Here is a 24,147-nt window from a genome sequence, read left to right as displayed (position 1 = left end):
ATACAATGGCAAGAACCAGCATCACTTCTGTGATATTCCTGCCAAAGACACATAAACTGAATCCAGTCAGTAGAAAACAAAAACATACACTGAGGACATCCCACAAAATAACTTCTCCATCATCTTCAGAGGTCCTGAAAGTCCAGGGAAAAGTGAGAAAAGGCCGAAGACTAAAAAAGTTCGCATGACAGCTAAAGGTAATGTGAGATTTGGGCCCGGATCCTTTCACTCTGACAGGCATTTTCAAGATAATTCATAAAGCTTGCAAGGCAGTTGAGGAGAGATGATAGCAAAGCATCAGTGTTAACTTCCTAATTTTGATGGTTTTATCACGGTCCATTAGGAGAATGTTCGCAACTGGCAGGAAAAACACTAAAATACACCAAGGATGTTGGGGTATCAAGAAGGCAATTGCTCTCTAATAATTCGGGGGGCGGGGGGATTTCTTTGTACTCTTCTTGCATTTTTCTGTAAATCTGACTTTGTTTCAAAGTAAAAAAACTTCTTATAAATAAACACACTGTAAAAATCACTGAAGTACAAGAACTTGGAACACATCGGGAAAGGATAGAAGCAGGGCTCTCAGAGCAAGTCAATAGTTACTGTGAGGTACCTGACAAGTTCTACACGAAAGCTTTGTAAAACAAAATATGCTTTATTCTTCATTGCGTGGCCATTTCACTTCTGGCTGTCTGGCCCTGACATTGCTTGTCAAGTGGAGCAGGAAAGTGACTCTGTCTCTAGTAGGAGCACAGTCAGTTTCCATGACAGCTCTGAATGTTGAAATTCACCAAGGCAGCTCACATCTTTGTTTACCTACTGGCATGGGAAATCCTTCATGCCATCATGATTTCAAAACCAAGCCAATTTTTCAAATCCAAAATTCACACCCCATAAGTTTCTTTCAATAGAGACAGTTTGTGATACGTACAATTTCGAGAATGTGCCATTTAAAGAAGCGGCAGTTACCCTAGACCAAAGGGGCTGACAAGTAACAGCCAGTGGCAGGAAATACAGGACCTAAGGAGGTATATAAAAGACAGCACACATGAAATTATTTATAGAGTGAAAAATCCTATCACATAAAGAAAATATTGGTGGGGTGGAGGAGGGGGACACCTGGATGGCTCTGTAGGCTGTGTCTGACTCTTGATCAGGTCATGATCTCAGGATTGTGAGGTCGAGCCCAGTGTGGAGCCTGCCTTAGATTCTCTTTCTCCCTCTCAAAAAAAAGAGTGGGGGGGGGGAGGAGATGAGAGGCTTAATATCTCTGGTGATTAATCCTTTGAGAATTTTTATATGTAAAATTTTTCTAAATTAATCTAATCCATGATCTAATACAAAACATTTGTCAAATATTACCTACATTTGGGCCATTCCAAATATGAACCTATAGCTAGTAACCGTGCAGATGTATTCATATCCTTAAGTCAGCTCAGAAAGTTCTACTGTTCCAGGCCGGCCCCCAACTCCATCAAGGAGTTTATAACACATTACATGCAAAGGCAATCTCAATCATTTTCAAAATTAACTATGTTTCTCTTACTGTGGTTTGCATTTTATCAAATTCCTCCACCCCAGGGGATACATTCATTTTATTTTTATTTAAATGTACCTTTATTTAAATATCTACTCAGGACGCCTGGGTGGCTCAGCTGTTGAGCATCTGCCTTCCTCTCAGGGCAGGGATGGTCTCAGCCTCTGGGGATCTATTCCTCTAAGGGGAGCCTGCTTCTCCCTCTGCCTGTCTCTGCCTCTTTCTCTGTGTCTCTCATGAATAAATAAATAAATCATAAATAAATAAATAAATAAATACATAGATAAATCCATAAATCCACTCTATATACTCTTTCTGGTCTGTTTTTTCTCTTCCCCTAGTAAAACATTACCATATTATGATTATTTCTATGTCAAGAAACATTTTCTCAGAACTTGGCTGCATAGGGACTTCCTGAATAAATTTACTGTTTTTTTTTTTTTAAAAAACACAATTTGCTTATTAGTTGACATATAGTTGACAATTTTTATCTGGATAGCTGATTATTTCCTTTGGATAATTTCCCTAATGGTGAAATCGCTGAGCCAAAATGTGTACATGCATTAAGTCTTTTGAGAGTATTAACACATTGCTCCCAGACAGATTTTAAAAATTTGCCCTCCCATGAGCCTCATCCCTTCCCCCTTGGCAGCACTGAGTATTATCACGTTTCAGTGAAATGAATTCAATTATTAAAATATCAAATAATTGTACCTAATTGGGTAGGCTACTCCTAGGGAAAAAATATTGCTCAGAGAGTCAACATCTTTTAAGTGCCAAAGGGTTTTCTTTTTTTTGCTTTTTGTTTGTTTTTCAGAGAACACTACTGCCTTAAAAGGCTGGTTATCTGCTTATCTCAAGGAGAATAACTTTCTGGATACTACCACTCTCCATAGAGTTGTCGAGCTAAAGTAAATTGCCCACACAGAAATATTTACTTCCTTGGACTTGTTTCCGAGTTCTACACCAGTCATTTTAAGTGTTGCAACTCACTTTTTTTTTTTGCCAAAATCGGCTCATTTACCAACTGTTTTCAATTAGGTATGATTGAAATGATGTTTGCATTTTGCCCCCTCCCCTTTTTAGAAACATAAATTTCCAAAACAATTACCTATTATGATGGGAGTCTCATGTTTTTATTAAGCCTGGGGGTGAAGTGTGTGTGTGTGTGTGTGTGTGTGTGTGTGTGTGTGTGCACATGCACATGTACGCATGTCCATGCACTGGCAAATGCACACATATGCATGGACATGCGTACACGTGCATGTTTTGGAAAGTTTGTAAATCCATTTAGTTCTTTCTGAGGAACAGCAGCCAAATAAACCTAAGTGCCATTTTTGACAGCATAGTTATTATAATACTATACCTTTTTTTGGCAATTCTACTTGGGTCTGGCTTTCCCAAATACTACTACAGGAAACATAAGATTATTGACTCCATTCACATTATTGTAAAAAAAAAAGCACAAAGATACAAGATAAGACAATTGGGTTTAGCTAATTGAATATATTTAAAGAAAAGTATACTTAAATGTCTATGAGCAGATATCTAACTTACTTACTTGCATTTTTCCAAAATTAATCCTCCTCACATTGCTGAGAAGTAGAACTTCCTCTCTTCACCACCCCATGATTGTTTTTTATTTGAAATACGTGATAGTATAGAAGTTAATGTAGTATTAAAAAAAGACAGTATAAATGGAGTGAGGGGGGAAATATTTACATTATTGTTATTGTGCAGCCTTTTTAATTTCAATGTTTGCTCTAATATAATGAAAAATTCAACCTAATATTGTATAAAAATAATCTTTGTAATTAAATTTCCTTGCTCTTACACAAGATCCATTCAGGGTAAGGCAAATGGAATTGGAATATTGCATTAATTAACCTACAAAAATTATGCTGCCTTAGTTTTCAGGGGCCATTACAGATTCCAAACTAGCCAGCAGCACACTTCGGTCTAGTGACACAGGGTGAAATATCTAAACAGTTGTGCTTCTTGGGAATGCCTGGACTGAACAATAATACTAAATCAGGAAACCAACTCCACACTTCATGAGCTCCTCAGTATTCAGCTTGACTCTGTAACACCTGAGTCCATTTCAGTTTAAAATGTAGCTTTTGCTTTTTGCACACATCTATTTTCTTTAAACCTTAGGTTCCCTCATCTGATTCTCTTGAGAAGGTATGTGGATATTCCCTTTGCCAGAGCAAATATTTTTGGACACTTTAGAGAGAACGAGTTACATTTCTAACAGCATGAGTTTGAATTGCCTGGGTCTACTTCTACATGGACTTTTTGGGGGGAGAGAGAGAGAGAGCACAGGAGGAGGGGTGGGGTGGAGGGGGCAAAGGGAGATGCAGAGGGAGAGGGAGAAGCAGATCTCCCAGAACCCTGAGATCATGACCTGAGCCAAAGGCAGACACTTTAATCAACTGAGCCATCCAGTCTCAGTACAGTACAGTATTGTAAGTGTATTTTCCTTTTTTTATAATTTTCTTGACATTTTATTTTCTCTGGCTTACTTTATTGTAAGAATGTAGTATATAATACATATAACATATAAAATATATGTTAATTGACTGTTTTCTCTAAGGCCTCCAGTCAACAGTAAGCTGTTAATAATTAAGGTTGAGGGGAAGTCAAAATTATGAGTGGATTTCAAGTATATAGAGGTCAACAACACCCCTAATCTCTGGGTTGGTCAAGGGGCAACTGTATTTGCTAGTTGGGCTTAATACATTGATCCATGACCCAATCTCTACACACGGTGGGGACCAGTTCCTATAGGAGTTGTACCTGCCGAGCTCAGGCTGAGCTCTGGGCACAACGGAGTAGTAGGACTGCAGGATGTGGACTCAAAGAGAGCTGTGCTCTAAACGTCTTACTGTACTTGCTGGCTCCGTGACCCTGGGCAAGTCATTTGACCTTCATGCCTCAGTTTTTTCATTTGTAAAATAGGAAGGATAGCAATACTTGCTTAACAGGGTTGTTGTGAGGATTAAGAAATATAATGCATATAAAACACTTTGCAGCACTTACAACATTACATGCACTATAATATTCTAGCTTTTGTTATCCCTTTTATTTTACTCTGTCTGTAGTCCAGAAAGCATTAATAGAAAACATTAAAACTAGATTATATTCAAATTTAAGTTCATTGAAATGTTTCAAATTTTACCATTTCTCTTCTTTTGGCTACTCGTGATATAGCTAGTTATATAAATTACAGCATTTCATATATTTATATACATAATTTAAATTCAAGGTTTTCTTATGTATTTTCTCACATTTAAAAAATGTTTTCAAAATTTTAAAAAATGACAAAATCAAAATCCAATGTTCATTTGGAAGAACTCAGAATGGCTTTAAATTCAACTACTTAAGAAGTCTTTGAAAGCTTTAAATTTATTGGGGCATCTGGGTGGCTCAGTCGGTTAAGTGTCTGCCCTTAGTTCAGGTCATGATATCAGGGTCCTGGGATGGAGCCCCACGTAAGGCTTCTTGCTCAACGGGGAGCCTGCTTCTCCCTCTGCCCCCTACCCACTACTCATGCTGTTTCTCACTATCTCTCTCTCAAATAAAAAAATAGAAATACTTTGAAAAAGGCAAAACAAAAAAACAAAAATAAAATAAATAAAAAGACAAAACAACTCTTTTTTTTTTTTAGAGTTTTTCCTACTTGACTAGATCACTAGACAAATTACTAAGGCCTGTGAAGAAAGCTGACCTTGTCTAACTTATTTTTATAAAAATCCAATGGCTATGTCTGTATATGACAAAGTATATTATTTTTTAAAAGTTAATTTCGGGGCTCCAGGATGGCTCAGTGGGTGAACCTCTCTGCCTTTGGCTCAGGTCATGATCCCAGAGTTCTAGAATCGAGTACCACATCAGGCTCTCCATGGGGAGCCTGCTTCTCCCTCTGCCCATGTGTGTGTCTCTCTGTGTGTCTCTCACGAATACATAAATAAAATCTTTAAAATAAATAAATCAATAAATGTTCATTTCAGCTAAGCTTGTTATTTGGAATCATATAAACTATCCCCATAGAATAGCTTTGAAGTTTAAATGGCATAATGTTTATACAACACCTAGTACAGAGTAAGAACACCATAAATAACAGCTATTAGTATTATGATTTATAGCTATGGCAATAGGGAGAAAGATCCATATCCACATTTTAGGCTACATAGCATTAATATTTTGCCTTATGTGACTAGTATGCTTCACAATGCAAATTTAACTTATGCAATAACAATTTTCATATTGTATTTTGAAATATTTTCCAATTATTGAAAGACTTCCTCTTGTCTAAATTTGCATGTTTTGATTTCTCATAATAATTCTAAAAGGTACATATTTACTTTATCATCTTACAGAGGAGGAAACAAGCTCCTCGAGTGAAATAACCTGGTCAGTTTACATGGTTTAGTAAGAGGCAGAACCAGGATTCAAACCCAGACTTGTCTGACTCTAGAGTTTTTCCATTTGTCATGTTGCCTGTATTGGAAGTCCTTCTCAATAAAATTAAATTTATAAAATTGTTTTCCAAACTGTTCTTTCTTCTTGAGTCCAGAATTCCTAGAGACTCCAAAAAGATGTCTGGGATTTGCTAACAGTATTTCAACAAAACTATACACAAAGAAAACTTTCTACAGTTTGATTTGTTACACAGAACAATTTCCCAATATCAAAAAAAAATTGAAGGTGATTTTAGAGTAACAAGAGCATCACCTGGACAACTTAAGGTTGGTACTGAGAACATATAGTTCCTTTCTCCCTCTCAGAAACCAAAAGAAAAATACAAGAATCTCAAGTAGAGGTTTATCTCAGAACTGAACACATCCGTACCCCCTTGTCATATCTGCCCTCCTCTCTCATGGTTGAAAAGACCAATGTAAATTTAGAAATTAGACCAAAATTGGGTAACAAACAGGTTTTTACAACAAATGGAAGGTATGAAATATCTGTTACTTGAAAATGGAAACAAGGTCAAAAGTCAAAAGTGCTACCAGCTTTACTGATAAATGGCAGCTTCTAAACCCACTAGGTAATTCTGTAGGGGAACCTAATGGATCAAAATTTGGTTCCTATTAGGAAATCCAACAGACATGGTAAGGCAGGCAGAGCAGTTACTCTTAAGGCAGGCAAGGAATCTCTACAAAGGACAAAAATGAATAAGACTTAAAGTACTTTTTTTTTAAGACAGAAGATGAAATTTAATGAATTAATATGATTTCATAATGAATTCATGATTTTCTTAAATCACATAGTGGTAATTTTAGAGACAACTTTTCATTTAAACACTCTGATTTCCCTCCAACCTGATTTCTCAATTACTTTCTGAACTAAGCAATTTCTTAAGATACTTGACATATTCATCAACAGTATATATTTTGTTCAATCTCTTACCTAAATGCAGAATTGATATCTTTAATCTCCTCAATACTCAGGAATCACAGGAATGGGGAGGGATACCCCCAGAGTTCTTTTGCCTGGTCATTCCAATCAGCCCCACAACCTCAAGCAGAGCCTACTGAGCCAAATACACATCAATACAAATAAAACATTGCAAGAGACTTGGCAGTTCTTTGTGTGTTGTCTGAACATTTTCCATAGGCAACGCCAGCTCTACCACCACTTAACTACTCCTATTCTACTTGCAATCAAAACTCCAACATCTGGAAAAAATAATCGTAATTTTTAACATGTTAGTCCTTAGAGGGCTCATGAGAGTAAAGAAAATAAGAAGTGCTCAAGGATGTCTAAGTCACTTAGAAAGTTAAGTTATAAAAAACAGTCTTTCTTTCCCCTACATTTGTAGTTAAAGAGGGAGAGCAAAACTTAATTATGCACAGGGAGCTGCCTTTTATTGACCTTTACAGTGTCTTACAAATCTTATAGATTCTACTGGCACTTGCAGCGGAAGCAGGAGTAGTTCCCCAGTAAACTAAAATGCTAGCTTTAGGGGACTGTCATTCATGCTTGGTAAATCCTCAGAAATCTAAAGCGGCTATAGATAGGGTGGTGATCATCCTGAAGCAGCATGAGGCCACAGGGTCAGACAGGCCTAAATTTCAATCCCAGCTCTGTCACTTACTGACTTTGCTACCTTGGGCAAACTCTCACAGAGTCTAGGTTCTCTCCTCTATAACAAGGCTAAGAGGGATAACCCTGCAATCTCAAGAAAACAAAACACTCTATGGTCTAGCATAGTGTCTGAGATATGATAGGTGCTCAAAAAATACTGGTTGAAATAGAATTAAATGAAATATCTACACATATCAAACCCTTAAAGCCCCTTGGAAAAATAATGAAGAGGATTGTAGTATAACGTTCAAGATTAATATGCTAAGTGTAACAGAGTTGCCCAACATGAAACAGAGTTGCCCAACATGAATAGGAAATATTCCCCAAAATACAGGAAACTCATCCTAAAGTAGGAGGATGTCAAAAGACTCAGATGCAGCCCTAAGTCATCACTGCTAGAAAGTGTTGACTTTGAGTTCTACAGGGTAAGGCTTACCCAATGTCCTCATGTTACCTTTTGTAGACACAAAATCTCATTCTCTGCATAAATACTCCCAGTTCTAAAACCTGGGCCACCAACACCAGTCCAAGAAGAGTAGCTGAAGTGAAGCTACTGAGAGACAGTTGTCCTAGGGCAAGAGATATAAGGCAGCAGAAGTAGTGGAAACTACAGTTCACAGCAAGGAGAGTTCAGGACCCACAGGCTACGGCCAAAGAAAGAGCAGCAATAACACCTGGTGAAGTCAGAGCACAAATCATCACCCTGACACTCATGTTCTTGGTTAACTTGGAAACCAGGACTATAAAGAGGAATCCTATTTTACTCAGTCTCTATTTATTCAGTCCCATGTAAAAGTCATGGCTTGGGCCCCACTTCTGATATGACTACAATTTTATGGAAAGAGAATTCTATGAACTACTTGGTACAGACAGATAGGAAAATGTATGTCAGAGGGCAGAGATGAGAATGCAAAACAATCATAATCCTGGCACTTTCATGATTATTTTGAAACAAACACTTCATAGATCTGAGCTTCAGATTACTTGATTGTAAGTTGGATGCAATTCTATTTACCCTGAATGCTCCACATGAGAGTTCAAAGTTTCTAATAAGATTTTATTCATAGAATCTCTTGTAAAGATAAAACACCGTTTTGTTCTTGTTTTGAGAAACAAAAGTAATCTCCTAGGTAGTAGAATAGAGAAAGTTTCAGTGATGAAGATGGCTTAAGCTTAAGATGCCTCCCGTTTAGAGTTCTCAGAGAGAGTCCTAGCATAAAAATAACAGTTATAGATTATGTAAGGGATGATTAGACAAAGAGCTACTGAACCACAGTGAATTATGTTTGGGAGGCCATTGAACAGGAGACATATAAGTGATTAGGAGCTTGCCAAAAGAACAAGTGTGGAGGATGTATATGTGCAGGTCACAGGGGTAGGACTTTCCAGGTAAAAGAGAACATGTGAGCAAAGGCATAGAGAGGCATGAAAGCATATGATATGTTTGGGGGTCAGTAAGTATTCTTGTCTTCCCACAGCCTAGGACACATAAAAAAGAGTAGAGACTTGAGAAATCATCTAGGACCAGAGTACAAAGCCATACTAAGAATTTGGTCTTTTTTTCATGAGCAACAAGTACGTCACTCAAGGATATTAAGCAAGGAGAGTAACATAATCGGATCCCTGTTCCAGAGAGCTCACATTAGCAGCAGTGAGCAAAACAAATTGAAGACAATTACAAATGGCTATCTATTGATTGCTAAATACGTGTCACTTAAGGGCTTTGCTCCTTGAGGCCAAGAAGAATGTGTGTCTTGTTCACTGATGTAGCTCACTAGATATACAGTGCCTCAACACACTGCCTGGCTGATGGCAGTGCTTTATAAATGTTTGTTGAATTAATTCATTGCCATTGGAATGACTGTGGAGTTTTTTTTTACAGACGTACTTAACCTTTATTTAACCCTTGATGCTACAATATGTGATACTATTATCACATATTTATACCCTAGTCATCTTTGGATATATACCCATCCTTGGCTCATTCTCTGGCATTAGGGTAGGAGCTCAGTAAGTCTTGTGAACAAGAGCATTCACAAGACTTGCCCAAATGGACACAGGAAATATGAGTACTATTGACCTTCCCAAAACAAAGGGAGTGCCAGTTTATTACTGGCACATTTCATTTTGACCTGAATTTGCAGAGGGACCCATTCCCGAAAAATAAAATAGCCTCTGGAAACCATATATAGGTATTTACTGGTATATGCACCATGAGGTACAGAAATGTGACAACTCAGTTAACCAGACAATGGCAGAAGCCCACTATTGATCTGATAGACTTCTAGAGGTGAATGAGCACAGTGCTTTAATTTCCAATTTGTAAGGAAAACATTAAATTTAGAGGGAGAAAACCAGTGAATATACGAAAATAATTATTAGTGATACTGTAGCCATTTTTTATTTATAATTTACGTAAATCAAACTGTTTACTCAATACAAGACTATTACGTTTTTTTTAATAACTCTTCATGACAGTGTGTCCAAATTAGTTCAAAGACAAGAAAAAAATAGACACTGGTCTTTCTTGTATGTGTGGAACAAAAGTGACTGCTTTAGGAAGCTTATTACAGATTAAATTCTAAAATTTATTAGCAATGTTAGATAAAGTGCCAAGACAGATTTTATTTACTTTGTAGTAAATATTTTTAGAACTTTTTAAACTTTCAAATTTTTTTGTATAAGTTAACAATTCTTATGGGTCATATATACACATGACTAAATCTAATAACCAAAAATTTGAGAATGCCATCAAATGAGTTATTCATCATTACAGAGAATAATGAAATCTGATGTTTTTGCTAAATTCAGTCAAACTTATTTTCATGTGTGGACATAACCACATTGTGGGAGAGATGTGCAAATGATATTAAGACTAATTACATCCTAACACAGCTTGCCCCAGAAAACAACTGACTTGGCAAACAAATAGATAATTTATAAACAAATAGAGCTCAGTAGTCCAAGAGTTGATGTTGGAACAAAGAACAACCCATCAGTAGAAAAAGTATAAACATCATGCCAGGGAAGGAGGACGTTGGTTGGTTACATGAAGTGTCCCCAACATTCAGGAGGAGACAGGTTAAATACAAGAAAATAAGAGCAAACACCATACAAGCGTTATGCAACAAAAGGAAAGGAAGAAGAACACCAGCTAAAAGGTATCTTCCCTTAGTCTAGGTGGGCTGTTATAACAAAAACCTTAGACTGGGTGCCTTGAACAGCAGATATTTCATTTCTTACATGTTGGGAGATTGGGAGGTCCAATTAAGATGGCTGCAGATTCAGTGTCTAGTGGTCTAGTGATGGCCCTGGGCTTGCAAATGGCAGCCTTGCAGCTACATCCATGCATGGCCTTTCCTCAGTGCCTGCACACAGAGCAAAAGATCTCTCTCTTCCTCTTCTTTTAAAGGCATTCATCCCTTCATTAGGCTCCCACACTCATGACCTACTCTAAACCTATTTATTTCCCAAGGATCCCACCTCCGAATACTATCACATTGTGGATTAGAGCTTCAACTTTTGAATTTTGAAGGCAAACATTTTTTGCCTTGAAGGCAAACATTTTTTTGCCTTTGAGTCAAACATTTGAGTCTATAACACTCATAAATCTCTAAATTTCATCATTAGCAATTCCTTCCATCATGATAAGTTCCAGTGCCTTCTATCTAGGGGTCCGTTAAGAAATATTATTCCTAGGAAGAATAATACCTCACCTGGAAGAAATTGGAGGCTGTATGTGAGAACACAAGAATGTCTACATTAGGAATGAAATGCTAACAGGCACAAAAAGAGAATGTAGGGTCACTGAAGACAAAAAAAAAATGGACTTCATCATTTGCACTGATAAATCATAAAGACAGCACGTAACAAAAATATTCCAACGAATTTCTAAACAATACATTATGTATGTAATTCAGTAACAATTATTTTAGAAATCTGCAATATGGTCTCTCTTCTTATTAAGTATCCCCAGGCCTGTTAAAAATTGCTATAGTTCTATGGGTCTCCTGGACCCAAGACCTGTTGGCTTTCAGAGCTAGGTGGTTTAGAAGCTAAATCCTTCAGTAGGAGTCTTAAACTTGGGACACTAGGGTAGCCCAGGTGGCTCAGCAGTTTAGTGCCACCTTCGGCCCAGGGTGTGATCCTGGAGACCTGGGATCGAGTCCCACGTCGGGCTCCCTGCATAGTAGATCCTGCTTCTCCCTCTGTCTGTGTCTCTGCCTCTCTCTGTGTCTCTCATGAATAAATTAATAAAATCTTTAAAAAAAGAAAAGAAAAAAAACTTGGGACACTAGATGTGGGGTCCAAACCCTTTACTTTTTAGCTTGGAGTTGGGGGTTCTCTCCCAATTGCATGGCACTGTGATGGCAGGGGGGTTTATGGTGACAGTGTGCCTTATCCTTTCCCATTTGTTTCTATGTGGCTATTTTCTCAGTCATCAGATGTGTAGGAGTCTCTCATCTATTTATTTTCTTTATTTATACTTTAAAAATGAGTACATATTTTTTCTGAATCCATTTTTTTTAAGTAGGCTCTGTGCCCAACATGGGGCTTGAACTTACAACCCTGAGTTCAAGAGTCACATGCTTATTAATTGAACCAGCCAGGTACCCCAATTTTTTCTGAATCGAAAGTCAAATAACATTGCAGGGGGTATGCATAAGACTTATTATTTCTCTATTTTTTTGTTCTTTAAATATTTCCTTAGGATACATTTCCAGAAGAAGGAAACAATAGCCAAGAGTAGATCAATGGGTCAAAAACATGATGTATATTATAAATTTGTCATTCAAAAGTATAGGCAATTGCTTCCTTCACTCCCTCCTTGATATTACAATATCAATTTTTAAATCTTTATTAATTTAATAGGTGAAGATTAAACCTCATTCTCATCTTAATTTTCATTTATTTGATTATTGGCTGTACTAAAGATTATTTCACATATTCCTTTGTCCCTTGTGTTTTTTCCCTTAAGGAGTTTTTCCTGGTAGTGTCCTTTAACTATCCACTATTTAGATCTCAGAACTTTGATCAATTTCTATCTTACCTTATATATATAAAAAAATATTATGTTATCATATTTGATATGTTTTCCCTTTTTATTTAATTTTACATTTTATGTTTTTTAATTACATAAGATATTTTAACTACTTGTGTATTCAAATCTATAGCACTTCCCATTTTCTAGCAGAATATGTTTCAAAAAAGAAACTTTACCCTGCCCCTCAGCTCATTTAGGGTAAAAAATAAATAAAAATATCTTGGGGCACCTGAGCCTGGGTGACTCTGTCAGTTAAGCATCTGCCTTCAGCTCAGGTCATGGTCCCAGGGTCTTGGGATCAAGCCCTATGTCAGGCTCCATGCTCAGGAGAGAGACTGCTTCTCCTTCTCCCTCTGCCCACCCCCAACCCCCACGGCTTGTGCTTTCTTTCTCTCTTTCAAATAAATAAATACAATATCTTCAAAAAACAAAACAAAACAAAGCATGCTCTCGACATATGTAATGTGAGATTTTGTTTTCTTTGACTTGGAAAGAGTAATAAATCCTAAGACATGACCTTCTGCAGGGTAAGGTTCAAATAGAAAGGTCTAAAGCACAGGATAGAATAACAGCCATCTTCCTAGATCAGTCAGTTAACGAAAGGAATCATTCAAAACCAGAGAAAAAAATGCATGCCTCGTATTTTCCAAATCTAAGAATCTTGCCACTATTTTTTCTGGGAAATCTTGCCCTCCCAAAAGACCGCAAACCACTTCTAGGCCTTCGTAATAGTAGGGAAATTACGCCAACCAGGCTTTGAAATTCACAGTATATAAATATAAGATAATAATCACAGTAGGGCAACCACAAGCCACTATCAATATGTTTATTCAATTGATCACCAGGAAGAAAACAAAACTATTCAAGAGAAACGACCATTTCATTTTTCTATTTGAAATATGCTTCTGCCTTCTTCCCTATTACTTCTACCTATTTAAATCACTCAATATCCAGATCTTTGTCCCCTTGTTTCTCAAATTTTCCATGACCACTCTGTTAGATATAATCTCTCCCTCTGCATGCCTTACTGTGAATCCTACCTAAGGGTTTCTATCCTAGAACTTTTCATTTTTTCTACACTTTGTTTAACTTCTTCTTATAACACATACCATCACCACTGTCCCCACCCTCACTCATACCAGGTTGTAGCAATGACATCTTACAAGGTTTTATATCCTTGAACATAACAAATATTCATGAAATATTTTTGAACGTGTGCTAGTTTCTCAAGCATCTGAAACAGAAAATGTAAATTTAACAATTGACAAACGTTTCTTTAGGACAAATAGAAGTTCTCTTGGTCGTCTTCTGTGACTATAGTCACTATGAAGTTTTAACCTTTCCCTGCCCTTCAATCCTACTCATCATCAACCTCAAAGCTAGGTTACTCTTCTATCCTATATCTGGACCTCACTTTATTTCAGCTTGCTGGGTTCTTGGAGAAGCAGACGTCTTTTCTGATTCTGGCAAGGTCCCCCGGTCCTTTTTCATTAAGTTCTAGACTTCTAGAGTCAATAAAACTTTAATTCTCTATAACATTTTCTGAAAATATTCTCTGTTTTATGATCTTGTGGCCCTGCTCAGCTTACCTATTTATTCTTCTTTAAGCAGATATTTATTGAGGACATGTTACATGCTCAGTATTAGGGAAACAACGGTATGTATGCAGACACAGTTCTTGTCTTATCAGAACTAAAAGTAATGGGAAGGGCATACAATTAAACAAATCTAACAAGGTGAGTTAGTGAAAAATTAATTGATGCCTTAACTTTTAAACTTTTTACTTATATAAACATATATAAATGCATGTATGTATATACTTGCTATATATGTTTTATTTACATGAATATACGTGCATATATATGTACTTGCTTCTGTGGACTCACTGGCAAAACAAAAGATTTTCCTTTTATAAGAACAGGCTTATAGGTTCCAGAGTTTGTAGCTCCTTGTCTAAGAATTTTATTGATGGTTGTGTATCTGAATGTGTAATCCTGGTAAGAAAACCAAGCCAGGTAAGCTGAGAGGGTAGTAGATAGAGGCTGATGCTTCCTGGAGAAGGGCCAGTGGTACAAACTCTAAGTTCAAAAGGGGGGATAGTCATGGAGGCAATACAGAAGGGAAAAAAAGGGTGATGAGAGCCAGTTCATACCTAACACCCTGGATGTGGTAGGACATCTACATCCAATGGAAGTGGAGACAAGGATACCTAAGGTGTCAGCACTAAGTACCTTGGCTTCAAAAACTGAGCTTGGCATGAAGTGAATGGGTAACTCAGCAGCATCTCTGTCTTTGAAAGGACCACATAAACCCTGAACAAGAGACTCTCAGCGGGAACCATAAGAACCCCTGACATCTCCTCCATTTGTACTGGACTAAGTAAGCCCCAGGGACCTGACTCAATCCAAAGCAGGAAGAAGGATTCCCAAAAAAAATAACTAAAATTGTACTTCTTGCCAACCTTGGAAAAGAAACTGGAAGCTAGACTTTAACAGAGAGAAATATGATATTTCTTACACCCTGCATGTCACAAACAATTCATGACCACTTATTATACAAGTAATTATAAAAATTGCAAGAGGTGATCTAAGTCTCCAGTCCTGACGAGCCTATCTCAAATTCTCTCCAAGTCCCTCTCTCCCCTTCTCTAGCCTATGTCTTCAGGCTCCACCCTCATCAATCTCATTAGTCCATGGAACTGTCAGAATTCATTGCTGTCAGTCCCAGTAATAGATTTTAAATCTGCATTCAGTTCCTTCTTCTTGACCTGGTAAAGTGTCCCCTTGTTGGTCCATTTGTTTTCATGGTGAGTTTTTTGTTATTTCTAGAAAGGGAACACAGCTTCTCATACACAAAACCAAAGAAAAGTTTCTTGTTTGGAAAGTCATTTCCTTTGACTGAGTACCAACTATGTTAAACACAAACTTTGTAAAGAGTAACTATAAAGAGATGAAGGAGGAGGGATACATTAACCCAGCTAGCCAGATCTGACAAATTTTCCCTGGTGAATCATGTGGTAGCAAATATTATAGCCAAATTACCTTGAATTCTATTGCAAAGCTAAAAAACTCCTATTTTCATGCATTACAACTTTCTTTAACAGTTGGAAGTTCCCAATTAATTCACACAATTCCTACAAGAGAAGATTTGTCTTCATAGTTACCCTAAAAGTGTAATGAAATGATGTAATCCATAATGATATAATCCAATGGGCCAGCCATTATCACAAATCACATCATTAGCGATGCCACTCAAATGGTACACTTTTCATGTAATTGTCTGCTGACCAGCCATTTACCATGGCAAACTCTTTGCTTAAATTCAGTTAATTAGTGACATACCTTTACATGTCACTTTGAAATTTTTTTAATCCAGGCTTTCCAAAAAGTTTCTTAAGAGACATTATTTTCAGCTAATCATAAGTTGCTTCATGTACGGACCGCCAATAAAATTCCTTCTTGGCAGCATTTAAATGAAGGAAATTAGGAACACCACAACATTAGTCAGTATGGAAATTATTTTCAGATCACCACCCATTTAACTTCTTGTTTTTAAATTACATAACGAAGTTTATTTTCATCAGGATATGAATGACCATTAGGATTTACCCTTCAAGAACACCTGCGCTTTAAAAGAGAAACCTGATAAAAACAAATGACAGTCAAATTAGTGGGTGGTTGATGTGGCATCAGAAATTCAGAAGTCCATTTCATGATTGGATTGTTTGTTTCTTTGCTGTTGCGTTTAATAAGTTCTTTATAGATCTTGGAAACTAGCCCTTTATCTGATACGTCATTTGCAAATATCTTCTCCCATTCTGTAGGTTGTCTTTTAGTTTTGTTGACTGTATCCTTTGCTGTGCAAAAAGCTTCTTATCTTGATGAAGTCCCAATAGTTCATTTTTGCTTTTGTTTCTTTTGCCTTCGTGGATGTATCTTGGAAGAAGTTACTGTGGCCGAGTTCAAAAAGGGTGTTGCCTGTGTTGTCCTCTAGGATTCTGATGGAATCTTGTCTCACATTTAGATCTTTCATCCAATCATGAAATGGGCAAAAGACATGAAGAGAAATCTCACAGAGGAAGACCAAATGGCCAACACGCACATGAGAAAATGCTCTGCATCACTTGCCATCAGGGAAATACAAATCAAAACCACAATGAGATCCCACCTCACACCAGTGAGAATGGGGAAAATTAACAAGGCAGGAAACCACAAATGTTGGAGAGGATGCGGAGAAAAGGGAACCCTCTTACACCGTTGGTGGGAACGTGAACTGGTGCACTCTGGAAAACTGTGTGGAAGTTCCTCAAAGAGTTAAAAATAGACCTGCACTAAGACCCAGCAATTGCACTGTTGGGTATTTACCTCAAAGATACAGATGCAATGAAACGCTGGGACACCTGCACCCCGATGTTTCTAGCAGCAATGTCCACAATAGCCAAACTGTGGAAGGAGCCTCAGTGTCCATCGAAAGATGAATGGATAAAGAAGATGTGGTCTATGTATACAATGGAATATTCCTCAGCCATTAGAAATGACAAATACCCACCATTTGTTTCAGCGTGGATGGAACAGGAGGGTATTATGCTGAGTGAAATGAGTCAATCGGAGAAGGACAAACATTATATGTTCTCATTCATTTGGGGAATATAAATAATAGTGAAACGGAATATAAGGGAAGGGAGAAGAAATGGGTAGGAAATATCAGAAAGGGAGACGGAACATAAAGACTCCTAACTCTGGGAAACGAACTAGGGGTGGTGGAAGGGGAGGCGGGCGGGGGATGGGGGTGAATGGGTGACAGGCACTGAGGGGGGCACTTGACGGGATGAGCACTGGGTGTTATTCTGTATTTTGGCAAATTTAACACCAATAAAAAATAAATTTATTATTTAAAAAAAAGAAAGAAATTCAGGAGTCCCACTACTTCCTCCAGCAGGCCAGGAGGACTGGAGTCGAGCTTGCCACCCCATCTGAGGGGCTCCAGCCCCGCTGTGTTGTTCTAGCTGGCCTTTGCTATACTCACAAGTGTGCTGTTCCCTTGAACAAGTGAGTTGGTGACTCCCAGTACAGAGGGGATGCTGAATGGGAGACAAGGAGATAGGGTTTGCATGCGGACAGGCACTGTTATGAAATCTCAGCTCTGTCAGGTAGGATCCGGAAGTGGGGGAAGATGCCACCTCCAGCAGGAGCAGTGTCTGGATCCAAACTAGAGAAAACTAATGAAGGTCAAACACAGGCCAAAAGGAGACAATTCATCAGAACCAGTAACACCACCTACCATGTGAATACCCACCACCCATGGGTACCTGTTGACATGCAAATATTTTACATAAGATATGAGACGATAAATAAATCAAATAGAAACCATTTATCCTTTCAACATTCAGCCAAACACCTCTTCTGTGTGCACTCTGATGGGAACCTTTTGGGGGTATGATATATGACAATAAAAAGACATTTCTATTGCGCATTAGAATGTTGGAGGTACTCACATAAGCATGATCTAACTGAATTCTTGAAGCAAACCTGTCAGCTCATAGTCTAATGCCCAGTTAGAGGTTAAGAAATAAGCTCAGGGAGGGAAGGTGTCCTAGGTCATAATAAAAGCAGAGCTCAGGCTAGGTCGTCATTTGTTGGTTCATCCGTTTGTTCGTTCATTCACTCAAATTCACTCAGAGAGTGATTGAAATTATTTTTTATTGATTTTATTATAGATTGTCATTTTTTAGAAAAGACTGACTATTGAGGCCAGCAGATCAAGGGGCCTGAGAGAGGAGGGAACATCTGTTTCATTGATAGGGTTTCCCCAGGCCAGTGGCTGCTCCTGTAGACATAGAGGGAGCTGGAGAAGGTAGAAAAATGATTGTTTACTTCCTTCAAACTGTGCTTATCCCTTTTGCTCAGCTCCAGAGACTTATCCCAATGGGGAAACTGAGGCATCCAGCAGTCATTAGTCACACTGGTGGCAAGCTGCCACTTTACATTCTCATTTCATCTCCACAACATCTCTGTCAGTAGGTGTTAAAACCCCCACCTTAAAAATGAGAAAACCAGAAGAGGAAGATGAGGCCTGCTGAGCCCTTCCACTGCCCTGCAAGTGGCCAGGGGACTCTGCTTTTCCGTCTTCTGGACCATGGCAGTATAACTGAAAATGCAAGCCAACTGTTCCTCTTCTCAAAACCCTTCACTGACAAAATGTAAACCACGCCCCTTTGGTGAGGCCCATAAAGTTCTCTATGTTCTGACCTCGTCTCCTATGATGCTCCACTACACACAAGTGTCTGTCTCCTCCATAATGAAAGCACTTTGAAGACAGGGCCCACGTCTCCTTTAGTTCTGTTTATATGGGACCCAGAAAAGGAAAACTGTATAATAGGTACTTGATGTATTCATTAAAAATATGAATACATTCCTGAGGTCTGAGTCATTGTCCCAAAAGAGACAGCCAATTCTGCTTTCCCTTGTGTCTCATGGTAGAAATGGCCCAAAGCCCCTTCAGTTTTGGTCACTGAGAGAAGTGATGAGGTTTAATAAGGAATGGAGCACATGACACCCAGGATGCAGCTGTGGTACCCCTATTTCCTATAGAGAGCCCTCAGCCCTAGAGAGAGTTCCTCCTAAGTCTTGACACAGAGGAATGCTACTCTTGAGTCAGTTTACACAGCTTTTGAGCGTAGAGAGCATGGAAATTCCTTTATGTGACCTATCCCTTTCGGGAGTCCTTCAAATTCCATTCCTAAAAGCCCCCAACAGTGTTCTGTGCATACCAAGCATTTAGAAAGTCCTCTGTGAATGTCGAACACTCTACACTTCCTACCAGGGTGGGGTTTATAATAGAAAAAAAATCTCCCATACTAATTTTCAAGGAGAAAAGAAGAAATATACTTTCCAGCAAGAAAATTAGCTGTCTGGCACGGTCTCCAACCAAAAGATTTCTTATTCTTTTTTTTTAACTTTTGACTCCCTTTACCACTTAAACTCTTTGTTCTTGCTATTTCTTTGTGAGATGGCAAACAGTAAGAGAAGAATAAGAAAAGAGGGAAGAAGAACCATTGGGCAAAGGTATACTGCGGACAGGCACTGTTCTGGGTTTTACAGTAAGGATCTGTCTTCAAAAAAGATAGCATCATCCCTCTTTTATAGCAGAGGAAAATCAGGGCCTTTAAGTAGAATGATTGCCCAAGGTCAAAGTGAGAAATCCAATGTCAGCAATTTGATGGGTTTCTTCTCACTTAGTCATCTAATTGGGAAAGGATTTGAACCCAGTCTCATCTGACTCCAAAACTTAAATGTTTTGCTATTCTGATGGGTCTCAGAGGGCTGTCTTGGAAAACAACCACCTAAACAATCATATAAACTTTCAAATTTTACCAGATAGTTGACTTAAAGAGCAGTTCCATAATTTTCCTGTCTAGAGTTGATCAAATCCCTCAGTAATATCTCCACACCATTTTTTGTCCAATACAAAAATGAGCACCAAAGGATCAATTTTTTTTTCAAAGATTTATTTATTTATGACAGACAGAGAGAGAGATAGAGAGGCAGAGACACAGGCGGAGGGAGAAGCAGGCTCCATGCTGGGAGCCTGACGTGGGACTCGATCCCGGGACTCCAGAATTGCACCCTGGGCCAAAGGCAGGCACTAAACCGCTGAGTCACCCAGGGATTCCCAAGGATCAATTTTTTTACCCAGAGTTTTGAAAACTTCATGACTAGCCCCCCCCAAAAAAAGAAAGAAAACAGTTATTTTACTGAATATGCCTCTTAGCGTTGGCAAACTCTGTTTTCACTGAAACTATAATGCAGACAGATCTGTGTGATGAACAGCCTCTTAGAACTATTTGCCACTGATAACAGAGGCTTCTGTAATAAATGACTGGAAAGCACTCTCCGTTATAAAGTATGACATCAGTACTGACAACAGTACAAAACTATGCCAAACTGCAATAGGATGGCCCTTATGAGTTATATAAGCGAAAACAGGATCAAGCATAGCCAGCCACACTTTCCTATATTCTTTATGACCTTCAAGTGGACTAACAAGGACTATTAGACATTTTAAAGAGAAACTTAAAAATACGTAACCTCCTCGGAGCCTTTCACTGAGGTTCCTCAGTTCAAGGGAAACAAACAAGATGTAGAATAGGTAAGATGGGAGGATGCTCTGGACCCAAAATTTACTGGCTTCCCAGGGGAAGGCCTTCATGCTATAGAAGGCAGCTACAGCTTGAGAAAGGTGTTCAGGAAGTCAAGTGAAGTTTGGCTTCACTGCTTAAAATTTTCCAGAGCTTTTCACATCTGTTAAGCCACTTGGGTTCTTTATAAGTCTCCAAAGAGACTAGGGACTTAGATTTTTCAAGTTCTTCTCATAGACATCAGTGGAAAGAGAAAAGAGAGTTCCTTCCCTTTTTTATGAGACCTCACCTTAGGCCCCAAGAAAGCCAGACAGTCTATCAGTCAAGCCATCCATTGCTCAAAATGGCTGCTTTTAGAGAAAGGAAGACACTGACTGAATTGGCTTCATCTGGGGATAAAATATAAAACCAATTGCTCTTGCTCAGTATTCTTCACAGATAACCTTATGTACTCAGAGACCATTAAGAAATGGTCTAAAAATGGTCACCTACAGTGTACCAGACACCACGTGAATTACTGGGGATACAACAGAAAACAGCCTTTACCTAATAACTCAGCATTGTTACACCTCTGTTTTCTTTCTTTCTTTCTTTCTTTCTTTCTTTCTTTCTTTCTTTCTTTTCTTTTTCTTTCTTTCTCCTTTCTTTCTTTCTTTCTTTCTTTCTCTCTTTCTCTTTTTCTTTCTTTTTTAGATTTATTTATTTTAGACAAAGGAAGTGGGGGAGAGAGGGGAAGAGGGAGATGGAGAGGGAATCTCAAGCAGACTACATGCTGAGCTCAATGCCGGGCTTGATCTCATAACCCTGAGTTCATGACCTGAGCTGAAACCAAGTCAAGATGCTAAAGACTGAGCCCAGGCGCCCCACCTGTTTTCTGAACAGAAGACTGAGGTTCGGAGGCGGTAAGTACCCAGCTCAAAGTCGTGTAGGGACTGCTTCCTCACCAGACATGCTCCAACTAAATGAAGCATACAGATGCCATTTGGTTCACTTATCCCCTGTGGCTGATCTCCAGGCCACAGGGAAAGTCTTACTCCACTGACAAAACCCCAGGCACAAGGAAGACAAAGGAAAGAGTCAAACGTGCAGACCTCTCCCACAAATGAGTAAATTTTAAATTCTCTATCCTGCAAATTAAGTTGTTCTAATTTCTAACTCCTTAAATATTCCACAAACACAAACAAGCAATGCTTCATGCCTGAATTCTCACCACTCATTTTTTCATTTCTGCATTTGCAGTGCTTTCCGCTCTGGTAGGCCATCCTTCCAGTTTTGTTCCATATTCTATGTTCTGTAAGCCCGTGTCTCTGTCTAAGACAGCGTGGATCTCCTCAGTCTTTAACATAAAACAGGTCTCCTCCAGTTAGTTTCTTTCATAGCATCTAACACAAGGTGGGAATATAAAAAATAGTGAAAGGGATTATAGGGGAAAGAAGAGAAAATGAGTGGGAAAAATCAGAGAGGGTAACAAAACATGAGAGACTCCTAACTCTGGGAAACAAACAAGGGGTAGTGGAAGGGGAGACAGGCGGGGGGAGGAGATGCCTGGGTGACGGGCACTGAGCAGGGCACTTGACGGGCTGAGCACTGGGTGTTACACTGTATGTTGGCAAATCAAACTCCAATAAAAAAATATACAAAAAAAAAACAAAAACAAAACGGATTCACTTACATGTATATTACAATTATTAAGGCTGAAAAGCTAATTAGTATATTTTTTGAGGATGTTCAAAAATGGGTTTTCAATAGATTATCCAGGTTAATCAAAGGCTTCTATCAATGATGCAAATTAATTGAAATCTTATTGTCTCAGTGGTTTTTCCTCCTAGATTCCTTCCAAGAAATTGAAGTTTGGAAGAGGCTTTGTATTGTCAAAAATCTCATGTGAGAATATATGCTTTGCTATGTGTCCAGCTAGAGGAATCAATTCAACAAGTATTTATGGAGAATATCTTTTATGTTTTGCATCATGCTAGGCATAGTGAAGTACCAAAATAAAAATGCTATTTTCATGCCTTCACTGAAGATGTGAAGAATATTCACAAAATGACCAGAAAACAGGAGCATGATAGCTAAAGTACTATGGGGGATAGAAGTAAGCAGGGATTAGTAAGGATCAAAGTATCCCAGGGAGAAGGTCCCAGGGAGAAGCTAAGACAAACTTTTTTTAAATACGAGATGTCAATTGTCTGCATGGGGATATACATACTGCCTAAACTAATGGAGTAGCACTAATAGAAGATTTAATATTATTTATATAATCACCAACCTACCAGAGAATTTAATAGCCTCCTTCCCTCTCTTCCATGCACTTGAACAGTTTTAAATAGTCTTGAGTAGTTTGGGTAGCTAGGAGTTCTTTCACTTTGTTGCAAATTCCACATTTCCTATAAGACATTCTCAATCATAAATAGGTCAGTGGCAATAAAATTGTATCCATCTGTCAAGAGAAATTTCCATTTAATGAGAACACCAAGCTGCATCATCGACAAGGAATCCAAAATACTTGAGCAAAATCAGCAGGGAATGTGTAGCCAAACTTCCCCAGTGGTTGAGAGAGCCAATAGCATGTTAAATTGGCTCAGCCCTCACCACTTGATATGTGTACTCAAACATCTAGCACTTCAGAGTTACACAAGAGAGACAGAGGGATCATCTCTGTCTCGGGGATATGGCCAGACTCACAAGACTACGTTGTAAATTCACACAATAGCAGGTCTACAGCCATGAGCTATTTTCCCAATTCAGAAGACTCAGTATACATTAGTTTTAGTCAACACTACCATCCTCAGCAAAAAGAAAAAAAAATTTAAGTAATCATGACTCTTAAAAGAAGTTAGCAAATACAAGAGTAACTAGAAAGGATGGTTCAAGATGGCACAGTAGGAAGACCCTGAACCGCTCCTTCTCCCATAGACACAACAAATCTTTACAGCTACATAGGGAACAATTTTTTTTAAGTCCTGAAAACTAGATGAAAAGCACCTCCACAACAAAAGATAAAAGGGCTGCATGGAGATAGGTAAGAGAGGCAGAGACAAAACAATCTTTAGAAAAAAGAATGAAGATGGGCACCTGGGTGGCTCAGTCAGTAAGCATCTGACTCAATCTCAGCTTAGGTATTAATCTCACGGTCATGAGTTTTAAGAAAGAGGGGAGGGAGGGAAGGAAGGAAGGAAGGAAGGAAGGAAGGAAGGAAGGAAGGAAGGAAGGAAGGAAGGAAGGGAGGGAAAGAAAAATGAATAAAGCTGGAGGCATCACACTTACTGATTTCAAAATATATTACAAAGATACAGTATTTTAAAAACACAAATTATCTATCAACTGATTAATGGA

The sequence above is a fragment of the Nyctereutes procyonoides genome, unplaced genomic scaffold (genome assembly GCF_905146905.1).
Source record: "Nyctereutes procyonoides isolate TBG_1078 unplaced genomic scaffold, NYPRO_anot_genome, whole genome shotgun sequence".
NCBI lineage: Eukaryota > Metazoa > Chordata > Mammalia > Carnivora > Canidae > Nyctereutes > Nyctereutes procyonoides.
Note: the sequence above shows the minus strand (reverse complement) of the source record.